The 26271-nt window shown below is 39.1% G+C and overlaps 1 protein-coding gene and 1 long non-coding RNA gene across 5 annotated transcripts in view; both read left to right on the forward strand.

Moving 5' to 3' along the window:
- Positions 1-26271, forward strand: part of NRG3 (neuregulin 3) — a 1228440-nt gene that overhangs the window by 218304 nt on the left and 983865 nt on the right. The window lies entirely within an intron of this gene.
- Positions 15920-18787, forward strand: LOC129621422 (uncharacterized). The gene is made up of 3 exons (XR_008699349.1): positions 15920-16512; positions 18064-18155; positions 18310-18787. It is a non-coding gene; the product is annotated as an uncharacterized LOC129621422 (long non-coding RNA).

A 26271-nucleotide genomic window follows, 5' to 3' on the forward strand; every position in this document is an offset into this window, starting at 1 on the left:
TTTAAGAGATTTATGTAAGGATAAACAACAAATTCCCTGAATTTTACCAGTATGTTCTTTCCACTAAATAATTGACTGCATCTCCAGATATGCTTCAGCCTGTATGTCACACACACTCACACACACACACACACACACACACACACACACACACACACAAAGTATAGCACAGGGAGAATGGAGGTGTAGTGCATGAAGCATGACCATAGTTTTATTTAAGATTAAAAACTACCATATAGATAGAAGTATGGGTGATTTTCTTCTTTGTACATTCTATAATTTGCATTCTTACACTATGAGTGTTTTCTCTGCATGTTTGTGTGTCTGGGTATGTGTGTGTGTAGTAAGACATTAAAGTGTCCCTAATTAAGAAGAAAATGACAATTGTATGGAGTAATACCTTGCTGGCTGGAATGTTCCCTTAAGAAAATCTGAAATGAAAGGATGTCCCTACCTGAACAGAAGAACAGAATTAGGTTATGTACTTTGGAATTTTCAAGGAAGGATGAAAATTCTGAAAATCAGAACGAAATGAGAGGGAAAATGAAAGGTAATTATGTGAGACAATGAACATTTAAAGGAGGGCAGGGAATTGACAAAAGGAGGAGGCAGAGGGCTTCCCTGGTAGCTCAGCTGGTAAAGGATCTGCCTGCAGTGCGGGAGTCCTGGGTTTGCTTCCTGGGTTGGGGAGACCCCCTGGAGGAGGGCATGGCAACTCACTCCAGTATTCTTACCTGGAGAATCCCCAGACAGAAGAGCCTGGTGGGCTAGTCCATGGGGTTGCAAAGAGTCAAACACAACTGAGTGACCAAGCACAGCACAGCAGCACAGAGGGCGAACGGAGAGATTCCTCAGTAAAATGATAGGGATGAGTAACACACTGTATCAAATTGGAGCTCGATAAGAATGTATATTTCCTGGACCATGGAACACTGGAGATGGAGTTTATCTTGGGGTGAATCTATTCTGAGTGGGAATCTACGACATACATTCTACCACTCAATTCCACACTGAGGTCAGAGGACAGACATCACTAATCAAAGTGCTCTTTCCCCTTCTCATTAAGTCTTCACAGCCCAGTTCTTAAGTAAAATCTGCCAGACTTGATGCTTAAAGATGAACTGAGTCCCATATTATCATAGTCCAGCCCTCTTGTTTTGAAGATAACTAAACCAGAGAAATATCTTGACCTAGATAATCCAGCTTTGGTTGTATCTACTTTCCTAAGGCATATTTTACAGTGATTCTTTAACTTTTCATGAGCCATTTGACTTCTCCTTGGATGATTACTTTGTGAAACAGTTGAAAGAGTATTTGTGGGAAGAGTCAGGGATAAACCTGCACTGAGCTATCTCTAGGACCACTGGGCTTGGATATCCTTGACTACCTTGTCCAGAAAAAGGCACATTGATACTTGACTTACCTGATGGATGGTGACAGGGATATGAATTCCCTTATATTTTTGATCTGTGATTATATGATTCTTATGACACATCACTTGTTGCTGTTGTTTAGTTGCTCAGTTGTGTCTGACTCTTTGTGACCCCACGGACTGTAGCCCACCAGGCTCCTCTGTCCATGGGATTTTCTGGGCAAGAATACTAGAGCGTGTTGCCATTTCCTTCTCCAAGGGATCTTCCTGACCCAAGGATCAAACCTATGTCCTCTGCATTGGCAAGTGGATTCTTTAGCTCTGAGCCACAGGAAAGCCCAAAGGATAATAAAATTTTGGCAAAGTAGTAGCAAATAACAGAACCATTTAGAGTGCAAAACCTGAAAAATCATCATTTATTGAGTCAAAGTTGAGGTATGATTTTAGAAACAGAGAGACACATACCAGTCAGCTTTTCTCTTCTGTGATAAAATTAAACTCTACATTTATTAGTTGTATAGAAAATAGTGCTCTTAGTGCATTAATTTTTTGAGATTCAAGCAAAATAAATCATCAGCTCTTTTTGACATTTAATTCATCTCAATTTCACTATATATTTGAATTATGTTATTAATTATCCTTAATTACATTCATTTTAAATGGTGGAATTTCCATTTCTAAGTGCTTATTTCATAATTCCTGGAAGATTTATAAATTCTGCTCAATTTAACAAATATTTATTAAGGTGATTTTATGCAAAGTATGATTTCAGATGTTTTATGTAACCACTGATTTCATATCCCTTGGAAAAATTAAACACACATCCATCTCCTATAACTGTTTATTGCAACCATTAGAGCTTTAGACTTGGTTTTTACATTCTGGAAGACAATAGCAGGTGTGGGGGTAGGAGAAGGATTTTTCCTATATTTGGAAGAAGGAATTTCACCACTTCTGAGAATGAGCAAACATACTGGAGTTTAAAGAATCCCATAAATATTTTTATTTAGGGAGCACTGGGTGATGGATAAGGGATTTTATTCCCAACATAACTGTTTTATTAGATGTCATAATGGATTTTACATGCTTTTGTTTATCATGATCATGCATTATGAATAAAAAGAAAATATTAGAAATGACCCAGTGGAAGGATTTCCTCAAGTTCTTCTAAGAAGTATGGCATCTAGTGGCCTGTCTCCTGCCAAGCAGTGAGGGTAGAGTCCTAGGGATGAGTGGAGGCATTAAGGGATTTGAGTTTCTGTAAACAGCTTCTCTCTATCCCTTCTCTTCCCATCTCTCTCTCTGAACCTACCCTTTGAGAGATTCTAGCAATACCCAGTTGGACCCATGGGATATGGCATGGATGTTAAGACCATTACTGGCAACTGATCCATATACTACTTGTGTTTTACTTTTCAAATACAACAAATGTATTTCTTACTTATTGTTTTTTATTATATTTTCCTATTATTGATGTGGGGATAGAATATGTGCTTTACTCCTTGCATTTATTAATATTTCTAGGCCTGATTGATGAATGACGATAACCCACAGCCCTTTGAAACCAAATGAGCAACTGGTGTGATATTTTCCCCCTTCTTTTCAGTTTACACCTTTAATTGTATGAAAAGAAACCAAAAAATCCAGTGAATGCCCCTAAAATACAAGTCATAGAACTTGAATGTTATATTCTCACCACCCACAGGGTCTCTCGTTTTCTTAATTATCTGGACGTTCAGAGCTGTCTGCAGACTGTTGACACAAACCTGCCTTAGCTAGATTCAAGTAAGCTAACCAGCCCTCAGTTCAAAACAGCAGCAGCCCAAGCTGACTTCACAGGGTATTGACTCAAGATTTACTATGTCTGATAATTAAGTACAGAAGAGGTTACCACTGTGAAAGAGAGTAAGCAGTTTTCCATTTTTTCTTAGAGTTGGAATTGCTTGTCTAGTGAAAATGAAAAACAAGAGGTCTGTCATCAAAACGATGACAATGATTTCCCCCAAAGGCATAATAATTCTGGAAATGCTAAAAGTTTTAATGTGAGATAAAAAGTATTTTATAGTAAATAAAACAAATGCTGTCCAGTGGTATGCCAATTATAAGCACTTTGCAGGAACTGAGAATCCCACACACTTCCTGTACTAGCCGTAGGTGGATGATTAGCTTGAAAGGTGAAAGGTTGATACCTTTTCCCTTTAGTCGTTCCTTTCCCTGTGTCCTGGCACCTAAACTGTGCCAGATAGCAATCTGCCAGATAGCAGACTCTCTTTACCATGTCTACCTCAAAACTCACTGCACGCAGCATGTCTGCCCAGCTGTCCTGAAGAAGACCCCTGACCTTCAATAAATGACTCATGAATATGCTTTTCCTAACAAAAACCAAGCATGGGTCCAGGCCTTTGGAGGCACTTGGATGTGCTGGCAGCATGGTTTCTTCTGGATATGGTCTTAGTCTGGGTGCACTAGAAACATCATTTACTCAAGTGAGGGTCTTACTGCTTTGAGCTTGGCTGAGTTCACTTGGTAAAACGGCAACAACTAAACAATCCTATTTAGATTTGGTTTCTGATGTAGGGACTTCCCTGGTGGCTCAGACCGTAAAACATCTGCCTACAATGCAGGAGACCTGGGTTCAATCCCTGGGTCAGGAAGATCTCCTGGAGAAGGAAATCGAAATCCACTCCAGTAGTCTTACCTGGAAAATCCCATGGACGGAGGAGCTTGGTGGGCTACAGTCCATGGGGTCGCAAAGAGTCGGACATGACTAAACGACTTCACTTTCTGATGTACAGCACGAAAATCTCCTTTGTTAGGCTCAAATATGTCTTGTTCCATATAATCCTTAGATTGGATCCTCTGTTTAAAATGCTTGACAGAAAATTTGCTTAGCCACTTTAGCAAAATGAGAACTGCTTGATTTTCTTTCCTGTTTGTGTCAGAAAAACGTCTCAGTAGTCTAGATTGTTGGGGTTCAGTCGGTAAGTTGTGTCCACCTCTTTATGACCCTGTGGATTGCAACACGCCAGACTGCCCTGTCCTCCAGTGTCTCCCAGAGTTAACTCAAATTCATGTCCATTGAGTTGGTGATGCTGTCTAACCATCTCATTCTCTGCTGCCCTCTTCTCCATTTGCTTTCAAGCTTTCTTAGCATCAGGGTCTTTTCCAATGAGTCGACTTTTCACATCATGTGGCCAAAGTGTTGGAGTTTCAGTTTTAGCAACAGTCCTACCAAGGAATATTCAAGGTTGATTTCCTTTAGGATCAACTGGGTTGATCTCCTTGCTGTCCAAGGGACTCTCAAGAGTCTTCTCCAACATTACAATTCAAAAGCATCAGTTCTTCAGCACTCAGCCTTCTTTATGGACCAACTCTCACATCTCTAGTCTAGATTACAGTGTTGTAAAATTAAGGGATTTGAAACATCTCACAAAACATGGAACATAGCTCCAGTTTGGTTCAGTTCATTTCAGTCGCTCAGTCATATCTGATCCCTGGTGACCCTATGGACCACAGCATGCCAGGCCTCCCTGTCCATCACCAACTCGCAGAGTTTATTCAAACTCATGTCCATTGAGTTGGTGATGCCATCCAACCATCTCATCTGTCATCCCCTTCTCCTCCTGCCTTCAATCTTTCCCAGCATCAGGGTCTTTTCAAATGAGTCAGTTCTTCACATCAGGTGGCCAGAGTATTGGAGTTTCAGCTTCAACATCAATCCTTCTAATGAATATTCAAGACTGATTTCCTTTAGGATGGACTGGTTGGATTTCCTTGCAGTCCAGGGGACTCTCAAGAGTCTTATCCAACACCACAGTTCAAAAGCATCAATTCTTCAGCACTCAGCTTTCTTTATAGTCCAACTCTCACATCCATACATAACTACTAGAAAAACCAGAGCCTTGATTAGATGGACCTTTGTTGGCAAAGTAATGTCCCTGCTTTTTAATATGCTATCTAGGTTGGTCATAACTTTCCTTCCAAGGAGCAAGCAAGTGTCTTTTAATTTCATGGCTGCAATCACCATCCGCAGTGATTTTGAAGCCCAGAAAAATAAAGTCAGCCACTGTTTCCACTGTTTCCCCATCTATTTGCCATGAAGTGATGGGGCTGGTTGCCATGATCTTAGATTTCTGAATGTTGAGCTTTAAGCCAACTTTTTCACTCTCCTCTTTCACTTTCATCAAGAGGCTCTTTAGTTCTTCTTCACTTTCTGCCATAAGGGTGGTGTCATCTGCATATTTGAGTTTATTGACATTTCTCTCAGCTGTCTTTATTCCAGCTTGTGCTTCATCTAGCCCAGCACTTCACATGATGTACTCTGCATATAAGCTAAACAAGCAGAGTGACAATATACAACCTTGACGTATTCCTTTTCATATTTGGAACCAGCCTGTTGTTCCTTGTCCAGTTCTAACTTGCTTCCTGACCTGCATATAGATTTCTCAAGAGGCAGGTCAGGTGGTCTGATATTCTTATCTCTTCCAGAATTTTCTACAGTTTATTGTGTTCCACACAGTCAAAGGCTTTGGCATAGTCAATAAAGCAGAAATAGATGTTTTTCTGGAACTCTCTTGCTTTTTTGATGATCCAGCAGATGTTGGTCATTTGATCTCTGGTTCTGCTGCCTTTTCTAAAACCAGCTTGAACATCAGGAAGTTCACGGTTCACATATTTTTGAAGCCTGGCTTCGAGAATTTTGAGCATTACTTTACTAGTGTGTGAGATGAGTGCAATTGTGCGGTAGTTTGAGCATTCTTTGGCATTGCCTTTCTTTGGAGCATAGCTCCACTTCCCTAAAATACTGGGTCATACTCTTCCTTTGCACCATAATCTCTATGATGTTTAGTGAGAAGAAGTTTCTAGTTCTAACTCATTATTTGACAGATGAGGAAATTAAAGCTCTCTTGAGCCATGTCAGTTACCCAGCTAATGAGTCAAAGAAATATTGAGGTCCATATTTATAGTAAATCATACACTCAAATACTAGAATATTGCATACATTGTAATGGAGCCCTGAGAGCTAATTTAGGGAAAATGTGTTTGCTTGTTGCTGGCCTGACTGTGCTGCTGCTGCTGCTAAGTAGCTTCAGTCGTGTCCGACTCTGTGCGACCCCATAGACGGCAGCCCACCAGGCTCCACCGTCCTTGGGATTCTCCAGGCAAGAACACTGGAATGGGTTGCCATTTCCTTCTCCAATGCAGAAAGTGAAAAGTGAAAATGAAGTCGCTCAGTCATGTCCAACTCTTAGCGATCCCATGGACTGCAGCCCACCAGGCTCCTCTGTCCATGGGATTTTCCAGGCAAGAGTACTGGAGTGGGGTGCCATTGCTTTCTCTGGGCCTGACTGTATGCCAGTATAATTTAATACCTTTCATTGTAGTTGCCATTTTTTATTCCTTGGGAGAGAGTTAAGCTTTTCCTGCCATGCTCTGAAAGTCTTCATTTATCTAAGTATTGGGCAAAGATACTTTTAGTGTCTGTCTGATAATGCAGTCTTTAGCAAAATTGTTTCTCCCTTACTACCTCTCATTTAAACCCTTTGTATAATTTAAAAACAAATTCATAATAATGCTCATTTAATATTAAAAGCATCATCTCATGCAATTTTCATTTTTGCACATTACTTTTCATATGCATTCTCTGGAATCCTAAAATTCATACTATTTTGTTATTTTGCTTTCTTGGAGTCAGAATGACATCATAAAAAAAAAAAAACAAAACAAAACTTGTGTTAACATTGTAATATCAGTTTTAATGGCATTATAATTTGTGATTTTAGATCCATAATTTTAGCTATTCTTCTAATTTTGGACCCATATGAACTATTTTTTGTTTACTTTTACTTCTATAGATAACTCTGCATGAATCACATATGTGTTGTTCAGACGCTAAGTTGTGTCCAACTCTTTCCAACTCCATGGACTGCAGTATAGCAGGCTTCCTGGTCCTTCACCATCTCCTGGAGCTTGCTCAAACTCATGACAATTGAGTTGGTGATACCATTCAAGCATCTCATCCTCTGTCATCCCCTTTTCTTCCTGCCTTCAATCTTCCACAGCATGAGGGGTTTTTCCAATGAGTCAGCTCTTCGCATCTGGTAGCCAAAGTATTGGAGCTTCAGCTTCAGCATCAGTCCCAGTGAATATTCGGGGTTGATTTCCTTTAGGATTGACTGGTTTGATCTCCTTCCAGTCCACGGGACTCTCAAGAGTCTTCTGCAACACCACAGTTTGAAAGCATCAGTTTTTTGGCACTCAACCTTCTTTATGGTCCAACTCTTACACATGTATCCTTATCCTCCATGCTTCTGTTTCATTACTTCTCTGATATGAAATGCCTTAGTTAAGATATTGAAGGGCTTATATCTTTCTCATTGTAATTGATCTATATCTCCCTGAACTTGTTGCAATTCTGGCTTGTGTTGATGTCAGATGTCAGTATCTGATCATGCCCAGACCAAGCCTATATGTTGAAGGTCATTTCCCTTTTTCTCATGTCTTCCTTGAGTTAATTACAGGAGATCACTGCCTTGCTACAAGTCCGTTAGTTGTTCTGAATGCCTCCACCTTTATGGATCAGCATTGGTCTCTGTTCAGTGCCCCAAGCTATAGCTTTTCTCTATACAATAGTTTCAGCGCTACTTGAGACTGTGGAAATGTGAGTGTGGGTTGGTCCTCAAGTCTCCACACAGACTGAAGGCCATATCTAGTTGTGTTAGACAAATGGTATCATCAGGAAATGATTATCATACAGAATGGATATATAAATCCATTCATTACATATGGCTTTTACCATGATAAAAACAAAAGCCCTGCCTATCACAGAGACCCTGTATACCTCAACTGTGAGCCTTATTGCTCTAAAATTTCTCTGTTGCCTCTTAAGAGAATATTTCTTCTTCAAAAGTCTTTAGGGCTAATCTCCAACTTCCTTTTGGAAAATACATGCTGTACCAGGATGCATCATGCCGCAGTGTCCCTAAATTAAGCACATTGGTAGTCACCACAGTACTCCCAAATGGGGATATGTCAGTCTGGGTGAATGCCCCAAGGAGAAGCAGCTGGTGATACGGCATAGGTAGTCGTACTGCAATCTAGTTTCCATTTACAAGTGCACACTGAGACCAAAGAGGGGTTGAGTAATTGCTATAGAATCACAAAACATAATCTAAACCTGCAAGATGTTTAGAATGTATGCTTGTGCTAAGTCACTTCGTCATGTCTGAATCTTTGAAACCCTGTGGACTGTAGCACGCTAGGCTCCTCTGTCCACGGGATTCTCCAGGCAAGAATACTGGGGTGGGTTGCCATTTCCTTCTCCAGGAGATCTTCCTGACCCAGGGATTGAACTCGTACTTCTTATGTCTCCTGTATCGGCGGGTGGGTTCTTTACTACTAGCGCCACCTGGGAATCTCGTTAAGGAATCACAAAACATAGTCTATACCTGAAAGAGTTTTAGAATGCATTGGTTATAATAGTCCCTAAGTGTCATAGTAAGAGCATTGGAGTCTAGTTAGATAACTATCTAATACGAGTTAGTCTGTGAGTACTTTAGCTTTTCTTTTTGAACTGTCTTTACCAGATACTTAAAATAAGAAGTCCATATTTTCTAGAGAACCAATGAAGACTTCCTGAAAGGAGGAGAAATTTTCATATTTCTAATCGTAAGGTCTTGCTGTATTCACTGTTTGAAATTATGAAAATCAAATTGTAATCCAACTTTTTTAGGAAGTCCATTCCCCTCCTCTGCCAAAGCCCATACAAAGCCAGTGAAGCAAAACCAAAAATTGCTTTTTATTTCCTCTCTGCCCTTTCAGCCTAACCTGCTTTTTAGTCAGGATGAAATCAGATGCACTTCATATTGATCTAGGTCCTGAACGAGTGTAATCCCTGATTCTCACAATTGAAAGAACCATCATCTTGGTGGTTCTAAAGATAGAGAGGAAACTGTGTGGACTTAATACATTTCTGCAGTTTGCTGTGGCTTCCTGCTTCTCTGAATTATGCATTGGATCCTTGGCAGAAAAAAATAGAACTGGTTCCTACCATCATCTAGTGAACGTAGGGTAAATATTGAGAATGGCTTGCCCATGATTGACATATTCAAATCATTAGTCTGTCTCTGAGTCTGGCAAAGTTAGATAGAAATGTCTGATATCACCATTGCCTTCCAAAGTTCTTCCTCTCAAATTCTCTATCAATGTTGAAATGGCATTAGTAAGGAAAGGTTGGAGAATCTGGAAAATGTGTAAAGCTTGGCATGCGTGTAAGGTAGGGCTATCAATTTGGGTCTTCTGTCTATAAGCAAGGATGAACTACACTTGATGGATGTTCCTCATTTGGACACAGAGGGCCCATTGAAGCAAAAAGGCTACTTAGGCAATAATCATCATGGCTTTGTAAAGAGCAGTTCTGTTAAATGTACTTAATCTTTAAGGCAGAAGGACAGGTTTGTGGTTTTATGAGAAAGTAATGAATCCATTTGACAGTCTTATTAAGACATTGTGGACATAAGACCTAAATCAGTTTTAAAGATGGTTCCGAGTCTCTGTGTCAGCTTGCTTCTTAGTTCTGCTGTTCCTTTATTCTGAGGGTTATTAGCTTCCTGCCTGCCTTGTCAACCCCTGCGTCTATGTGAAGCTTCCCTGACCCCAGTGGTATCTGTGGGTTTATCGTTTTCCCTAATCTCTCAACTAAAGAAGCATTTATGGAAGAATCACATACTACACCTTAAGTCCATGCTGTATAATCCCCAGCCCTCTCCCAGAGTTCAGCTTGTTAGCTCCATTTACACTTAACAGAGTCCTGACAACAATGTAGGTAGACACAGTGTCTCATATGTTTGCCCCTTGCCCAGCCTCACCTTGAGCTCCTTAGAACCCCAGCTGTACCTTATTTATCATCCCACTGCCCTTTGCCCATACTTTTTTGCATTGCACATACTGGTGTTCAACACATTATAGCTGAATTTGAAAGAATAATTTCACCAGGGAAACTATGAAATAAGTAAAATTAAAAATTTAGAAAGTTTCTTTTCCAATTTGAACACTTTCTTACCTCTTACGGATCATCTATAATCCCAGATATTCCAGATCCCCTTAGAATTTCCCCAAATTTAGCCCACAGTCCAGGCTTCCCTGGTGGCTCAGCTGGTAAAGAGCCCACCTACAATGCAGGAGACATGAGACATGGGTTCCCTGGGTTGGGAAGATCATGGAGAAGGAAATGGCAACCCACTCCAGTATTCTTGCCTGAGAAATCCTATGGACAGGGGAGCCTGGTGGGCTCCAGTCCACGGACTTGCAGTCAGACATGACTGAGTGTGCACACATGCCAAGCCTGAGCTAATTAGCACATCATATCTCCCCGGCCATACTGAGTAGTGTTAGTACTAGGTACAGAACCCAGTCAGAAACAGTGAGAAGAAATGAAATGTTTCTTGAGAGGTCTGAGAAAAAGATTTTCAAATTCCCCAACACATAAAAAACTTCTGAGTAGGTGGGGCCTGTCCTTTTTTTCTTTCTAACTTTTTATTTTATATTGAAGGATAGCCAATTAACAATGTAATAGTTTCAGGTGGACAGCAAAGAGACTCAGTCATACATATACATGTATCCATTCTCCTCTAAGCCTCCTATCCATCTAAACTTCCATATAACCTTGAGCAGAGTTCCCTTTGGTGTATATAGTAGGACCTTGTTGGTTATCCATTTTAAACATAGCAGTGTGTACAGGTTGCTCCCAAACTCCCTAACTATCCTTCCCCCTGTTCTCCCCCAACCCGGGAACCTGCAGAGCCTGTTCTTGGCCCGCTTTTCCACAGTGACTATGATGGAAACACAGCAGAGTGATGGAGAAAAGCCGATTTCTCTCCTTCCTTATTTCCCAAGTGATGGTTCAAAATATTCTTTTTTCTACTCCTTTCTACCTATTCTTCCCCCTCCCCTTTCCTTTCCTATCCATCCCTTCCCCTGCTCTTTCTTCTGCTGCTGCTGCTTCTGCTCTCTCTCCTTTTCCATCTCCTTCTTTTATTTTTGCATAAAGTCTGTTTGGACTGTGATTTCTGTCAATTGCCCACTGAGAGTCCTAATCAACAACCCACTTGAGATCATCCTGTTTCTCTTTGCTTCAGTAACACAATTGTACTTTATTCATGTGTTGCTCTTTTGACAAATTAATGTGTCCACAGCCCAACAGCAAACCATTGATACAAGCGCAGTATCTTCTGTTTTCTAAATGGTGTCCAGATTTGTAGAGATAGATTTGTCTGTGTTGTGAGAATTGAAAATCCTTCGTGCATAACTTGAGTACTCTGTTTATGTAAGTAATTTGGCATCTCTTTCCAAGTGCAGAAGAGTTCCTGTTGATTTTGAATGCACAGGCTGTGTCACTAGCAGAGGAGATGAGAATCAGACCAGGGAAGAATAAATTTCCTTCTTGTGTGTGATTATTTTAAGTTTGGAAACTGTATCTCACTCAGCATGGTGTTAATAGAGAGGAAGACAGAAGTGGGGAGTTGTGACTGACCATACTTGACTTTTCCCAGTGCAGTTCTGCAATTTCTGTATATGCTGTCATCACAGACACACTTTACTGATTGCTTTAATTTTGGTCATAAACAGAATTAACTTTTTAGCTTGAAGTGAGTCTGAATCACAGTGTCAGCAAATTACACCTTTGCCATTATCAGCCAGACGTAGAGCTTATTGCCGTCCTTTCCTAAAGCATGCTCAATTTAAAAACTAGAAGAGAATGTTTTTTAAGGAATCAACAAAATATAAAGTGTCAGATGATGGAATTTATGTGATTCAAGTTTGGTATTCTGGATTTATATTTCCAGGGATTTTTTTCAAATCCAGACATAACAAGTCAAAGTGAATGTTTCAGAATTTTAAGTGGGCAATGAGCAAATAAGTCAATGCTGGGAAAAGACCTTCATATTACTGTATGACATATAATAAGTGGCAGATTGGTATTCAAAGGATAGACACACTTTCCATTAAAATACTGGCTTTTTAATATGTTATTCTATTGCTTGACTTGCCCCCCGATGGCAGCTTATTTCACTTGAGTGTTTATATTGATTATAATTGCTGAAATAAGGCAACCTGTGCTTCCGTTACATTCTCCCTAACAGAAGTTATTCCTTCACCCGATGTGAAGACAGCTGGAGGAAGCTGGGCTGTCAGGGGAAGGAAGTGAGAGCCAGAGAAGAAAAAGTAGGCTGCGCCTAATTCATAGTTCAAAGAGAGAGCTGGGAGCAACTTTTCCTTCACTCCTGCCGACAGTTGTCATGGCAACTCTCAATCTACTGACCTCTTTCAGTGCTCTAATAAACCAGTTGAATGTTTATTAAAGTTTTTGTTTGTTTGCTTGTTTTCAATATCTAATTCTCTTTGAGACAGTCAAGCTGCAAATGGATTCCATGCCTTATTGATCACGCCTTTGGAAAAAGGCATTATGCAAAGCTGAAGATATGTGGATTTGAGCATTTCAGCTCTCCTTTTAAAATAATTTCCTCCATCATAGGAGAGAATCTGAGCAATCCTTCTATGGCCTTTACCAAAATAAGCATTAGAATCAAGGTGAAATTTGTCAAGGCTCTGAGTTCTGCCTCAATAGAGGACCTTCCTCAGGTCTTTCATCATTGGCAAGTCATTCCTTTCCATGACTTCTTTTCCTTCATCCGTTGCATGGTGAGTTTGAAATTGACAGAGTCACATTTCCCTTTTGACTTTAAAGATTTCTGACTAAATACAGTTGTTCTTCAGTTTCTGTGGGGAATTGGTTCCAGGACCCCCACATGTACCAAAATCAGATGATGCTCAGGTCTTTTATATTAAATGGTGTAGGATGGTCAGCCCTCAGTATCCACAGGTTCTGCATCTATGGATTCACCCAAGCTCAGAGGGAAATTTAACATCCATGGTTGAACCCATGGTTACAGAGGGCCAACAGTATTCAGTATATAAACACAAGTGGGTTTCCCTTTTTGGCATTCCATAGTGTATTGCATACCATCCTGCTACAGGAATCTGCAAACACACAGTATTGCTATGTAGATTGCTGCGTTGTCTTGTCTACCTAATTTGCCATGGCTTCCAAGGATATTGTATTTTTCTGAGAACATTGATACAGTGTGTAAATTATGAAGAGAGTCCTATTGGAAAAACATAATTCCAATTGGAGTGAGTTAATAACTAACTGAGAAAATATCTTGAGTTAGACCATGCTATTTTATTATTATTTCTTATTGTTACTTACTTATTATATATTATCTGATTATTTGTCTTTGGCTATCAGAAAGTTCACTTGTGGAGAAAGTATGAAAACCTCTATGGTACCTCTCCTTGTGGTACATTTTTTTTAATAGATTGGGATGCAAATCTGTGGATTAGGAATAAAGTTTCAAATTTTAGTAAATTTGAGAAAAGTAGAATGAAATATGACGAAAGTATAAATGCCGACAGCTGAAAATGAAAGCAGGTGAATTCCATTGTTTTTAATGAAGCAGTTGCCCTTCTGTTGGAATTAGAATCCAGTGCACTAGTAAAGTATTTATAGTATGATTTTGTCATAGTTTGATAGGGAGTGGACCCAAAGACTGTCTGAAAGGGATTTTAAACCATCTCAAGAGCACATAAACCAGAACTGAATTGAACATCTAATAATATTAAATCAGGGCAAAACAAGGTTTGTTACAATTTGAACTCTATGTATATCTGAGATGGGAATCCAGTAACCTGGCAGAAATAACATTTGGTTTGAGGTTTAAAAGCATACTGGAGTGTATCTAAGGGTTTATGTTTATGTATTAATACTTCTAAGTTTTGTTTATTTTTTTGTATTGCAGGTAAGTATTAGAAAAGACAAGAAAAGCAATAATTCATGTTTAGTTGCAAAGATTCCCACCTTTGCCTCTTAGCAGAGGGCACAGTGGTCCAGTACAAAGAGTTGTAGAAAAGGGGGCTTTAGAATTAGGCCTGGGTAAAATCTGAGCTTTGACATTTATAGCTGTTTAGCATAAAAGTAATTTCTGCTAAGCGATGGTTTTTAAGGATGAAAAATGGCAATAATTAGGATTGTCAGACAATTTAGTAAAGAAAAATAAATGACTACCAAATGTTAACATTTCTTTGGCACTTTATGCATGGTCTCATTTAACTCACACTAAGAGTATGGAGGAAGATTTGTTATTATTTTTGATATTCATCTAAAGACATGGACTCTCAGAGTTACCAAATATCTTGCCTGCTGATACACAGCTAATAAGTGGCAGAGGGGTAACACAAACCACATGTGTTTAACTTCAAAACCTTTGGATCTTAATTGTTATTCCAAATTGCCTAATACAGTGCCTGGTTACCTGGTAGACTGTTAACACATGTTAATATTCCATCATTCCCATCTCCAACCAAATACATGCACACACACACACATATGCATGCCTTAACTTTCAGGCATCAACTCCATCCTAGCATAAAATAACAAATTTGAGCCTCTCACCCCTTTCCAATATATACCCATTTGTTATCCTGTTTCTTTCACAGGGCACTTGGTTAGAATTCTCGAAATTTATTTATACCAAGAAACACATCTTAATCAGATCTGTTGGGAGATAATTCTACAAAGGTGTCTAGTGAACAGAAGTACTGACACATTTTGTTCTAGACTATAATTTCAAGGATCTTTGTAAAACAAGTAACCTTGGATGACAGAGAGATCTCCCTTCAGAGCAGAGAAGGCAGGTTTGTTGACTGTCTAGTTTATTAAAGATAAGGTTTTCCTGTAGGGCAAAGGTCAGGAAGATTTGCTTGCATCCCAGTTTAAGAGATTCCGGCTTCCCAAGAGTAGAGTTCCTCAGCTTTGACATAAATCCATTATCTATGCAGCATCTAGCTGGGATGCTTGGGACTGCTCCCTTAGGACTTAGAGTGGGAAAGGAAGCTCTTGCTACTTGCTGTGCCTTTGCATAACAAAATCTCAGGGTCTTATGTCTTCTGCTTGAATTCAAGCTAACTTGTAAGTTTATAAGTGACATAAAACCTCATAACTATCACTGTTTGTGACAAGACTTAACATTCGTCAGTTGCTTTCCACGTCCACCAGACACTGTGATTTACACACGGTTTTGAAATGGAGTAGGATCCTATGATCCTCCCCCTTCCACGTCCCCTGCCTGCCTTTTGCCTGTGAAAAAAACGTTACTCCAATAATACATTTAATCAGAGAAGTCAGAAAATGCAGGAACAAGGGAAAACAGCCCAGTGAGACTAAATAATAATAGTTTAGTGAGTAAGTATAGTCACAGACCTTTAGCTCCTCTTCAAGGCCTGTAGATCATATTCTGAGCCATATCCTTTGAGTTGTCTTATAGATACTGAAACCTCCACCAAGTGAAAGAAGTTAACTACATGATGACCAGGTCATAGTCAAGACAAAAACTTCCACAATTCCAGGTGGAATAAGTTAACTGCCTGATGACCAGACCATAGCCAGGACATAAACTGCCACAATTTTGAGAACTGGCCTCAAGGGAATGGGAACTTAAAAAAAATCAAGATGGCACTGGTCAGACCACCACATGACCAATTTCAAGATAACTCTCAGAGCTGACTGTGATGCCTCTACATGTAGCCCCCTCCTTTTGCCTATAAAAGCTCTTGCCCACTGCTTATCAGCATAGGAGTTGGTTCTTGGGCAGGAATCCACTCTCCACCCCCATCTCCACTTCTACCTCCATTGCCAGCCTCCCCAAAAAGCAAACTTTTCTTTCCCTCAACTTTCCCTCTCTGTTGGCATTTAAATGGCAAATAGGTGGACTCTACTTTCACTAACAGTTTTTTGGTGCCCCAGGTGGGGGCTGCTGTGTTCTCACGACACGACATCTGACTCCCCTGGGGTTTAGGAGTGGAGCTATGGCCATGACAATACACCTGGATGGCTGTGGAGAGCCGGCTCCTCCTGGCTAGCTGGCCCCGAGATGGGGATTTGCGGGAGGTTCCTAGCAGCTGCATGAAACATTTGTTTTGGGGATCCATCCTTTTCTCCTCTGCTCACTACTGGCTGCCAACTTAACTTTTCCTTGGTGGAGTGGAAAGATGAAGCTGGATGAATTGACAAGCTCCAATACCAAGTAAGTCTACTGGAGTGCACCTGGATAAACTTCGCTTTTGAGCATGAAATGCAATTTGGGCATTTTGCCAGTTGAGTCTGATGTGTGTCCACTGTTGAATTATACACAGTACTTATATGCCAGGTCTGGGGTGTCACCATTCACTGTTTGTATGAAATAATGCAGATATTAGACTCCATAAACGGAGAAGGTGATGGCACCCCACTCCAGTACTCTTGCCTGGAAAATCCCATGGACGGAGGAGCCTGGTAGGCTCCAGTCCATGGGGTCACTAAGAGTCGGACACGACTGAGCGACTTCACTTTCACTTTTCACTTTCATGCACTGGAGAAGGAACTGGCAACCCACTCCAGTGCTCTTGCCTGGAGAATCCCAGGGACGGGGGAGCCTGGTGGGCTGCCGTCTATGGGGTCACACAGAGTCGGACACGACTAAAGTGACTTAGCAGCAGCAGACTCCATAAAACACAAATTTTTGTCATGTAGTAATCCTCTCCCTATTTCAATAGAATATTTTAATGCAGATCTAGCTGGTTAAATTGTCATTAAAGACAATTTGATTTAATTTTTTACATGAGCCTTCAATGACAGTTTGCAGGTGATGCAACATGTCAGGGGAGACATTTTGGGTGTGGGAACCAATATTTATTGGCATCTGCTGCTGATATCCCTCACCTCTGTGCTAGGCTGTCTTTGGTTTGAGACAACCAAGTGTGGAAATTAGTTCAATGTCTTTTTGAAATTCCAGAAAAGCCAAACATTATAATACTTAGAATTTAAATCCTTTCCCTTATTAGAAAAGAGACATTAACCTTCTGCCTTGTAAATGCCATACAAATTACTACACAAATATAAAATATTATTACTGGGATTGATAGTGAAACATTTACTTGGTCTTTCCATTCATATTGAAATAGACTTTGAGAGTCACTAATGGATATTATAGAGACATCATTTGATTTAATATGTCTACAAAATAAAAGCATGACATTAGGAGTATATTGTCTTCTTATGAGATTTGTATGTCTGTGATGTTCTTATACTAAATTGAAGTATTTTTCCAACTGAAATTGGAATGCTTTTTAAGAAGCATTTTATTTGTAAAGATGGTATAGGGAAGCCAGCTGACAATATCCTCTTCATCCCATTACTAATAAAATCGTCACAAGAAATCTGAAAATTCTTTTAAACATTACCAGCTTTAACAAAATTTGAAAAGTTGGTAGGTGGTGATGGCACAAATGAATGCTATCAACTTCAAAAATAGCTGATCGATCAAGTAAACAGAAGGGCAGAAGGGTGTGGCCCTGTGTGACATCAATCCTATTTATTCCTCACCCTTTTGCTCCTGAAGTTCATGAAAATCTGAGAATTCCTACCAGTGTTCCCAAATTTGAAGTGAAGTTAATGGTATTCCAGTCTGACTTGAATAAGCTGCTGTGAAAAGACAGTTAAATGGGAAACAAGAATCAGAGGGTAATTCTGAAAGAGGCAATTTTTCTAGAACTTAAAAAATCAAGAGAACAATGCTAAACTTGAACTCCTTGTGTAGGAATGAGTACCTCTGAACACTAAGCAGAATGAATCCAGTTCAGCCCATTAAACACATTCTCAAGAAGGAGCAGAACCAAGAGTCTAGTGAAAGTGAGTGTTGCTCAGTCGTGTCCGACTCTTTGTGACCCCTTGGACTATACAATCTATAGAATTCTCTAGGCCAGAATACTGGAGTGGGTAGTCTTTCCCTTCTCCAGGGGATCTTCCCAACCCAGGGATTGAACCCAGGTCTCCTGCATTGCAGGCGGATTCTTTACCAGCTGAGCCACAACGGAAGCCCAAGAATACTGGAGTGAGTAGCCGATTCCTTCTCCAGGGGATCTTCCCGGCCCAGGAATTAAACCAGATTCTTTGCCAACTGATCTATCAGGGAAGCTAGCCAAGAATGCATTCACCCTAACCTGAGCACTTCAATATGAAGAATCCTCAATAAATATTCAGCCCAAAAGATATAGCTAATAGGGGAAAAGATGTATGTCATATACTAATAAGTAGAAAGAAACAAATGGAAACTATGTGCATACTATCATAAATAGAAAGTCTGGAGAGTATTGGCAAGATAAGAAACAGAATGGAAATTATAGTCATAATTTGGGGTACTAGGTGGGTGGATAGGATAGGAAAGAAATTGTTGAAATGAAGCATGGAATTTAGAAGAAAATGAAACCCAGGAAAGAGAAAAAAATTATTCTTAATGCTTTACACACACACACACAAAAGATAAACATGAATTAAACAGGAATCCCTAGTCAAAAAAGAGAACAAAGGAAAGAGAAAAAAAGGAATGGGAAATCTAAAAAGTGAAATATTGAAGATAGAGTACCATTTCAAAACAAATTAAGTGACAACTAGGCCGAACATGACTGAAAACTGATTAGTTTGAAGACAGGGAGAGAGAATCACAGTGAGTGAAAAGACAAAAATATAAAGCAGAGAGAAGATGGTAGATTTTTAGGACATAAAAAGATGAGCCAGTATAAGGAATCTGTTATCTATGAAACAGAAAACCTACACATGAAATTTAAAAATGTATTAAAATATAATAAATCCTGCTTTATACCCAATTAGGTATATGAGATAATACCCAACTAGGCTATTTCTTGGGAAGCTTTTTAAAAGTTATTTTAAAATTTACATGCTGTAAAATTCACTTTTTTGTGTGCAGATCTATGACCTTTGACAAAAGAATGGAATCATATTGCCAACATCATCATAATAACACAGAATAATTTTCTTGCTCCTCAAATTTCTCTGGTGCTGCCCCTTTATAGTCAATTCTTCCCATTTTCTCAGTCTCTGGCAATCCTGCTATCTTATCTATCCCAGTATTTTTGACTTTCCTGAACATAATATAAATGAAAACATATCATATGTAATCTTTTGAGTCTGTTTTAATTCACTTACCATCATGCATGTGAAATTTATGCATTGTTAAATATTTCTTTATTTTTATTGCTGACTAGTATTCAGTTGTATCTTTGTTCCATCATTTGTTTATTCATTTATTCATTCCCTAGTTTTTGAAGGATATTTAAATTATTTCTAGTTTCTGTTGTATCTATATACACACTATGCATATCATACACTACATATACACACACTCATACGTATTAGCATACACGATTTTGTATGAACATACATTTTCACTTATCGTGGTTAAATATCTAGGAGTGAGAATACTGGATCATATGGTTCATGTATGTTTAATTTGAGAATAAACTGCTAACCTCTTTCCCAGACTGGCTGTACCATTTTGCATTACCACCTCAAAGAATGAGAGTTCCTGTTGCTTCACATTTTTGACAGCATTTAGTACCACCAGATATTTGCGTGTGTTTCTTTTATTTTATCCATTTTAATAGGTTTGTAGTTGTACCTTGTTTTGGTTTAAATTTGCATTTCCCTAATGACTACTGGTGTTGAACACATTTTCTTATGCTCATTTGCTAACAGTATTTTCTTTTGAATTGTCTGTTCAGTTTTTTTTTTTTTTTTTTTGGCTAGTTTTTAAAAACTGGGTCATCTGTTTCCTTCTCATTTAGTTTTGAGAGTTCTTTATTGTTAAGTCTGAAACTATAAGATCTTATTCTATGTGCAAGCATATAAGTTAGTCTGCAATAGCATATATATATATATATTCTGACAGGAGACATGAGACTTTCTGGATCAGGGAATCAGATAGTTATTGCTCTTGGTAAAAAAGAGGTAAAACTCAAGAGGGAGTGAACATGTGTATGTGTATATGTGTGTGTGTGCTAAGTCACTTCAGTCATGTCCAACTCTTTGCAACTCTGTGGACTGTTGTTCTCTGGGCTCCTCTGTCCCTGGGATTCTCCAGGCAAGAATACTGGAATGGGTTGCTGCTCCCTCCTCTAGGGGATCTTCCCACCCAGACATTGAACCTGCGTCTCTTACATTTCCTGGATTGGCAGGGGGGTTCTTCACCAGGAGCATCACCCAGAAAGCCCAAACATAAGTATACCTATGGCTGATTCAGATTGTTGTATGACAGAAGCCAGGACAATATTGTAAAGCAATTATCTTCCAATTAAAAATAAATAATTTTTTTTCTGGTTTCTTTCATATCTTTATTTCTCAAGTAGCATTTTGAAATTTTTTAAAAAGGGAAAAATTTAAAAAAACTAAAACAAATGAACATATAAAAGAGCTAAAACACCATTTTAGCACAGGCACCAAGGCCCTCAAAGAGTGATGTGAGAATCAGATGTTATCCCACACATGCAATGTGGAAAAGGAGAGGGTATCACAGAACAGGAACTTCAAAATTATGAGACTCAGAACTCACAAAGGGGCTGCTGGTACATGAGCCCGTCCTTTTCCCGTGGAGAAAAAGAAAGAGTGAGAACAAGAGCAAGAATGAGCGACAAGGAAGTGTCTAACTCCAGCATTTAAACAAATTCTCTCTAAATAGGAAAGGGAAAGATCTCTTCATGACCTACCATGGGATGTAAGCAAAGGGCTCCTGGAAAATATACGTCTTTCTCTTTGCAGAATGATACACTGTCTTGCTCAGATCAGATCAGTCGCTCAGTCGTGTCCGACTCTTTGCGACCCCATGAATCGCAGCACACCAGGCCTCCCTGTCCATCACCAACTCCCGGAGTTCGTTCAGACTCACGTCCATCGAGTCAGTGATGCCATCCAGCCATCTCATCCTCTGTCATCCCCTTCTCCTCCTACCCCCAATCCCTCGCAGCATCAGAGTCTTTTCCAATGAGTCAACTCTTCGCATGAGGTGGCCAAAGTACTGGAATTTCAGCTTTAGCATCATTCCTTCCAAAGAAATCCCAGGGCTGGTCTCCTTCAGAATGGACTGGTTGGATCTCCTTGCAGTCCAAGGGACTCTCAAGAGTCTTCTCCAACACCACAGTTCAAAAGCATCAATTCTTCGGCGCTCAGCCTTCTTCACAGTCCAACTCTCACATCCATACATGACCACTGGAAAAACCATAGCCTTGACTAGACGAACCTTTGTTGGCAAAGTAATGTCTCTGCTTTTGAATATGCTATCTAGGTTGGTCATAACTTTCCTTCCAAGGAGTAAGCATCTTTTAATTTCATGGCTGCAGTCACCATCTGCAGTGATTTTGGAGCCCAGAAAAATAAAGTCTGACCCTGTTTCCATTGTTTCCCCATCTATTTCCCATGAAGTGGTGGGACCGGATGCCATGATCTTCGTTTTCTGAATGTTGAGCTTTAAGCCAACTTTTTCACTCTCCACTTTCACTTTCATCAAGAGGCTTTTGAGTTCCTCTTCACTTTCTGCCATAAGGGTGGTGTCATCTGCATATCTGAGGTTATTGATATTTCTCCCGGCAATCTTGATTCCAGCTTGTGTTTCTAATAGTCCAGTGTTTCTCATGATGTACTCTGCATATAAGTTAAATAAACAGGGTGACAATATACAGCCTCGACGTACTCCTTTTCCTATTTAGAACCAGTCTGTTGTTCCATGTCCAGTTCTGACTGTTGCTTCCTGACCTGCATACAAATTTCTCAAGGGGAAGATCATTTGTCTTGCTAGTCCTTTACTATTCAAGCTCAGGAAGCCAAGACTGTGTAAAATGTGAAAAATATTCAGGGAGTATTTTCTCCTAGGGCTTCCCAGGTGGCTCAGTGGTAAAGAATCCAACTTCAATACAGGAGACATGTGGTTTGATCTTGGGGAAGAAATGGCAACACACTCCAGTATTCATGCGTGGGAAATCTCATGGACAGAGGAGCCTGGCGGGCTACAGTCCATGGGGTCGCAGAATGAGTTGGACATGACTTTGTGAATAACACAAACAACAATGTTGTCACCTAACAATTATGTATAAATATAAGCCCTTTGTTGGATATGTAATTTGCAAATATTTCTCCTCATGTGTGCCTTGTCAGCCTTCCTTTCCTTCTTCCCTCCTTATCTCTCTTTCTCTTTTGCATTTGTAGCCGAAGAATACTTTTTAATTTCATGAAGTCTTTTATGGATCATGGTTTGGCATCATGTCTAAGGGTTCTTTGCCTAACTTCAGGGCATAAAGATACTCTCTTGTTTTCTTTCCAAGTTTTATAATTGTGCAGTTTTGCACTAAGATGTATGACTAATTTGAGTTAATTTTTGTATAGCCTCAATGTTCGGTCAAGACTTACTTTTTTGATGACTGATTGGTTCATCATAATTTGCTATATACCTTTGCAGAAAAAATTCACTGCTCATATATACATATCAGCTTATTTCAAGACTCTTTTCAGTTCCATTGATCTATGAATCTATACTTTTGTTTATATTGTATTGCCTTTCTGTGGTAGCGTTATAGTAGTCTTGAAATCAGGTATTGTGATTCCTCCCACCTTGTTTGTTTTCAAAATTGTTTTAACTATTTTCATTTCTTTGACTGTACATCAAAATTTTAGAATAAACTTGTTGACGTCTACAATAAACCTTCTGGCATTTTGATTGGTATTGTGTAGCATCTATAGGTCAGTTTTTAGGACAATTGGCATGTTTTTGATATTGCCTTCTGATCCATGAACATGGATTATCTCTTCCTTTACATCTTTGATGTCTGTCATGATATTTTGTCATTTTTAGCACAAAGACCTTGTATACAATTTTTAGATGTAAACCTAAGAATTTATTTTTATTGAGGGCTTTGTAAATGTTAATAAATATTTTTATTTCCAATTTTTTTACTGATAATAGTTAGAAATATGAATGTAAAAAAATCCTGTAGCTTTCCTATACTCACATATTAGTTCTAGGAGCTGTTAAAATACATTCCTTGGGATTTCTTACATAGACCATTTTGTTTTTTAGGAATAAGAAAAACTTTTTTCTTTCTAATCTGTATGCCTTTTCCCTCCATCTTTTGTTCTGTCTTATTAAATTAGCTAGGACTCCATTTGTGATGTTCAGTAGCAGTGATGAGAATGGAATTCTTCTCTTTGTTCACGAACTTAGAGGAAAGCATTTCTTCTTTCATGTTTAAATATTGTAGTAGCTTTTGTTTTTGCTTTCTTTGGTAAGATGTCCTTTATCAAGGAAACACCTTTCTATTTTAGTTTTGAGACTTTATTATGAATAGATATCAAATGACTTTTTCTGGTATGGTAATGTGATCTTGATTTCATTTAATCTCTGACTATGGTAAAATACATTGATTAGTTTTAAAATATTAGATCACATTTGAATTTCCAGAATAAGCTACACTTGGTTGGGAAGTATTGCCGTTCATATTTATTGCTATTTTTTGATTTGCTAATATTTGTTGTGTATTTTTGTGTCTGTATTCATGAGGGATGTTGATCTGTCATTTTCTTTTATGATAATGCCTTTGTCTCCTTTTATTAGCAGGTTTTACTGGCTTCAGAAAATGAATTGAGAAGTGTTCTGGAAGAGAATATATAGAATTGTGGCTTGGAGTTTTGTTTGTTGGAGTGTTCTGACAAAAATTCAGTTTCTTTAGTAGATATAGGACTCAAAGTTATTTATTCTTGAGTGAGTTTTATTCTTTTGTGTCTTTCAAGGAATTGATACATTTCCTCTACAGGCATAGAATGATTTTCAGTATTTCCTTGTCCTTTTAATATTGGTCGGTGATATTCCCCTTATATTCTTAATAATGGTATTTGTGATATATTTCTTCTTTATTTGGTTAGTCTGGGTGGAGTTTCATCAACTTGACTATTTGTGATTATTTTAGAATGATTACTTTTACATTTAATTATTATTTATTACTGTTATCACCATGGTTTTATTGACAACATTGATATCTTTATTATATTTTTCTTCTCCTTATTTTGCGCTTAATTTACTCTTTATTTTCTCAATTTTTATGGTTATGTTGCAGGAAGGGGGACTCCTTCCAGGGCCTGAAACTGGGCTCTTGTCTAACACTCAGAAATGAATTGTCCAAGGAGACACATGTGCTGACAAAGCAAGAGATTTTACTGGGAAAGGGCACCCTGGTGGAGAGCAGTAGGGTAAGGAAACCCAGGAGAACTGCTCTGACACGTGGCAGGTAGTCTCGGGTTTTATGGTGATGGGATTAGTTTCCAGGTTGTCTTTAGCCAATCATTCTGACTCAGAGTCCTTCCTGGTGGTGCACGCCTTGTTCAGCCAAGATGGATGCCAGAGAGAAGGATTCTGGGAGGTAGTGAGACAGGTGGTGTTTCCTTTTGACCTTTCCCTAACTCTTCTAGTTGGTGGAGGCTTGTTAGTTCCCTGTTTCTTACCAGGACCTCCTGTCGTAAAACAGCTCATGCAAATAGTTACTATGGTGCCTGGCCAGGGTGGGCGGTTTCAATCAGTGTGCTTCTCTTAACAGTTATAACTTAGATTATTGATTCAGGAACTTTCTTCTCTAATAGGAAAACTCAAAGCTATAAATTTGCTTTGAACATGCATTTAACTCTAGGCCACACATTTTGATAAATTCTGTTTCATTTCGATTCAGGTCAAATTGTTTTCCAGTTTCCTTTAAGATTTCTTTCTTGGTCCTTGGGTTATTTAAAGGTGTTAGAGTTTCTTTATATTTGTGGACTGACCAAAAATCTTTCTGTAATTGATTTCTTGATTAATTATCTTATGCTAAGAGACTATTAATTTGGATGACTTAATTTCTTTTAAATTTTTAAAGTTTTGTTTTATGACCCAGGTCATAGGCTATATAGGTAAATATTCCATAGATACTAGAAAATTATGTATAGTCTGTTATTTTGGGGCCATTTTATAAATGCCATTTAGTTAAGTTTGGCTAATATTGTTGTTTAAGTCTCCCATATCTTTGTTGATATTTGTCTATGCATTTTATTGATCACTGGGAGAAAAGTTTTGAAGTATCCAAGAGTAATTGGAGATATGTCTAGTTCTCCTTTCAATTATGTCAGTTTTTGCTCTGTTGATTTAGAAACTCTTAAGATACACATGTGTTTAGAAATATCAATAAGCTCAGATATGCAGATGACACCACCCTTATGGCAGAAAGTGAAGAGGAACTCAAAAGCCTCTTGATGAAAGTGAAAGTGGAGAATGAAAAAGTTGGCTTAAAGCTCAACATTCAGAAACCGAAGATCATGGCATCCGGTCCCACCACTTCATGGGAAATAGATGGGGAAACAGTGGAAACAGTGTCAGACTTTATTTTTTTGGGCTCCAAAATCACTACAGATGGTGATTGCAGCCATGAAATTAAAAGACGCTTACTCCTTGGAAGAAAAGTTATGACCAACCTAGATAGCATACTGAAAAGCAGAGACGTTACTTTGCCAACAAAGGTCCATCTAGTCAAGGCTATGGTTTTTTCAGTGGTCATGTATGGATGTGAGAGTTGGACTGTGAAGAAGGCTGAGCGCCAAAGAATTGATGCTTTTGAACTGTGGTGTTGGAGAAGACTCTTGAGAGTCCCTTGGACTGCAAGGAGATCTAACCATTCCATTCTGAAGGAGATCAGCCCTGGGATTTCTTTGGAAGGAATGATGCTAAACTCCAGTACTTTGGCTATCTCATGCAAAGAGTTGACTCATTGGAAAAGACTCTGATGCTCTGAGGGATTGGAGGTAGGAGGAGGAGGGGACGCCAGAGGATGAGATGGCTGGATGGCATCACTGACTCGATGGATGTGAGTCTGAGTGAACTCTGGGAGTTGGTGATGGACAGGGAGGCCTGGTGTTCTGCGATTCATGGGGTCACAAAGAGTCGGAC

The sequence above is a fragment of the Bubalus kerabau genome, chromosome 1, assembly GCF_029407905.1.
Source record: "Bubalus kerabau isolate K-KA32 ecotype Philippines breed swamp buffalo chromosome 1, PCC_UOA_SB_1v2, whole genome shotgun sequence".
Classification (NCBI taxonomy): domain Eukaryota; kingdom Metazoa; phylum Chordata; class Mammalia; order Artiodactyla; family Bovidae; genus Bubalus; species Bubalus kerabau.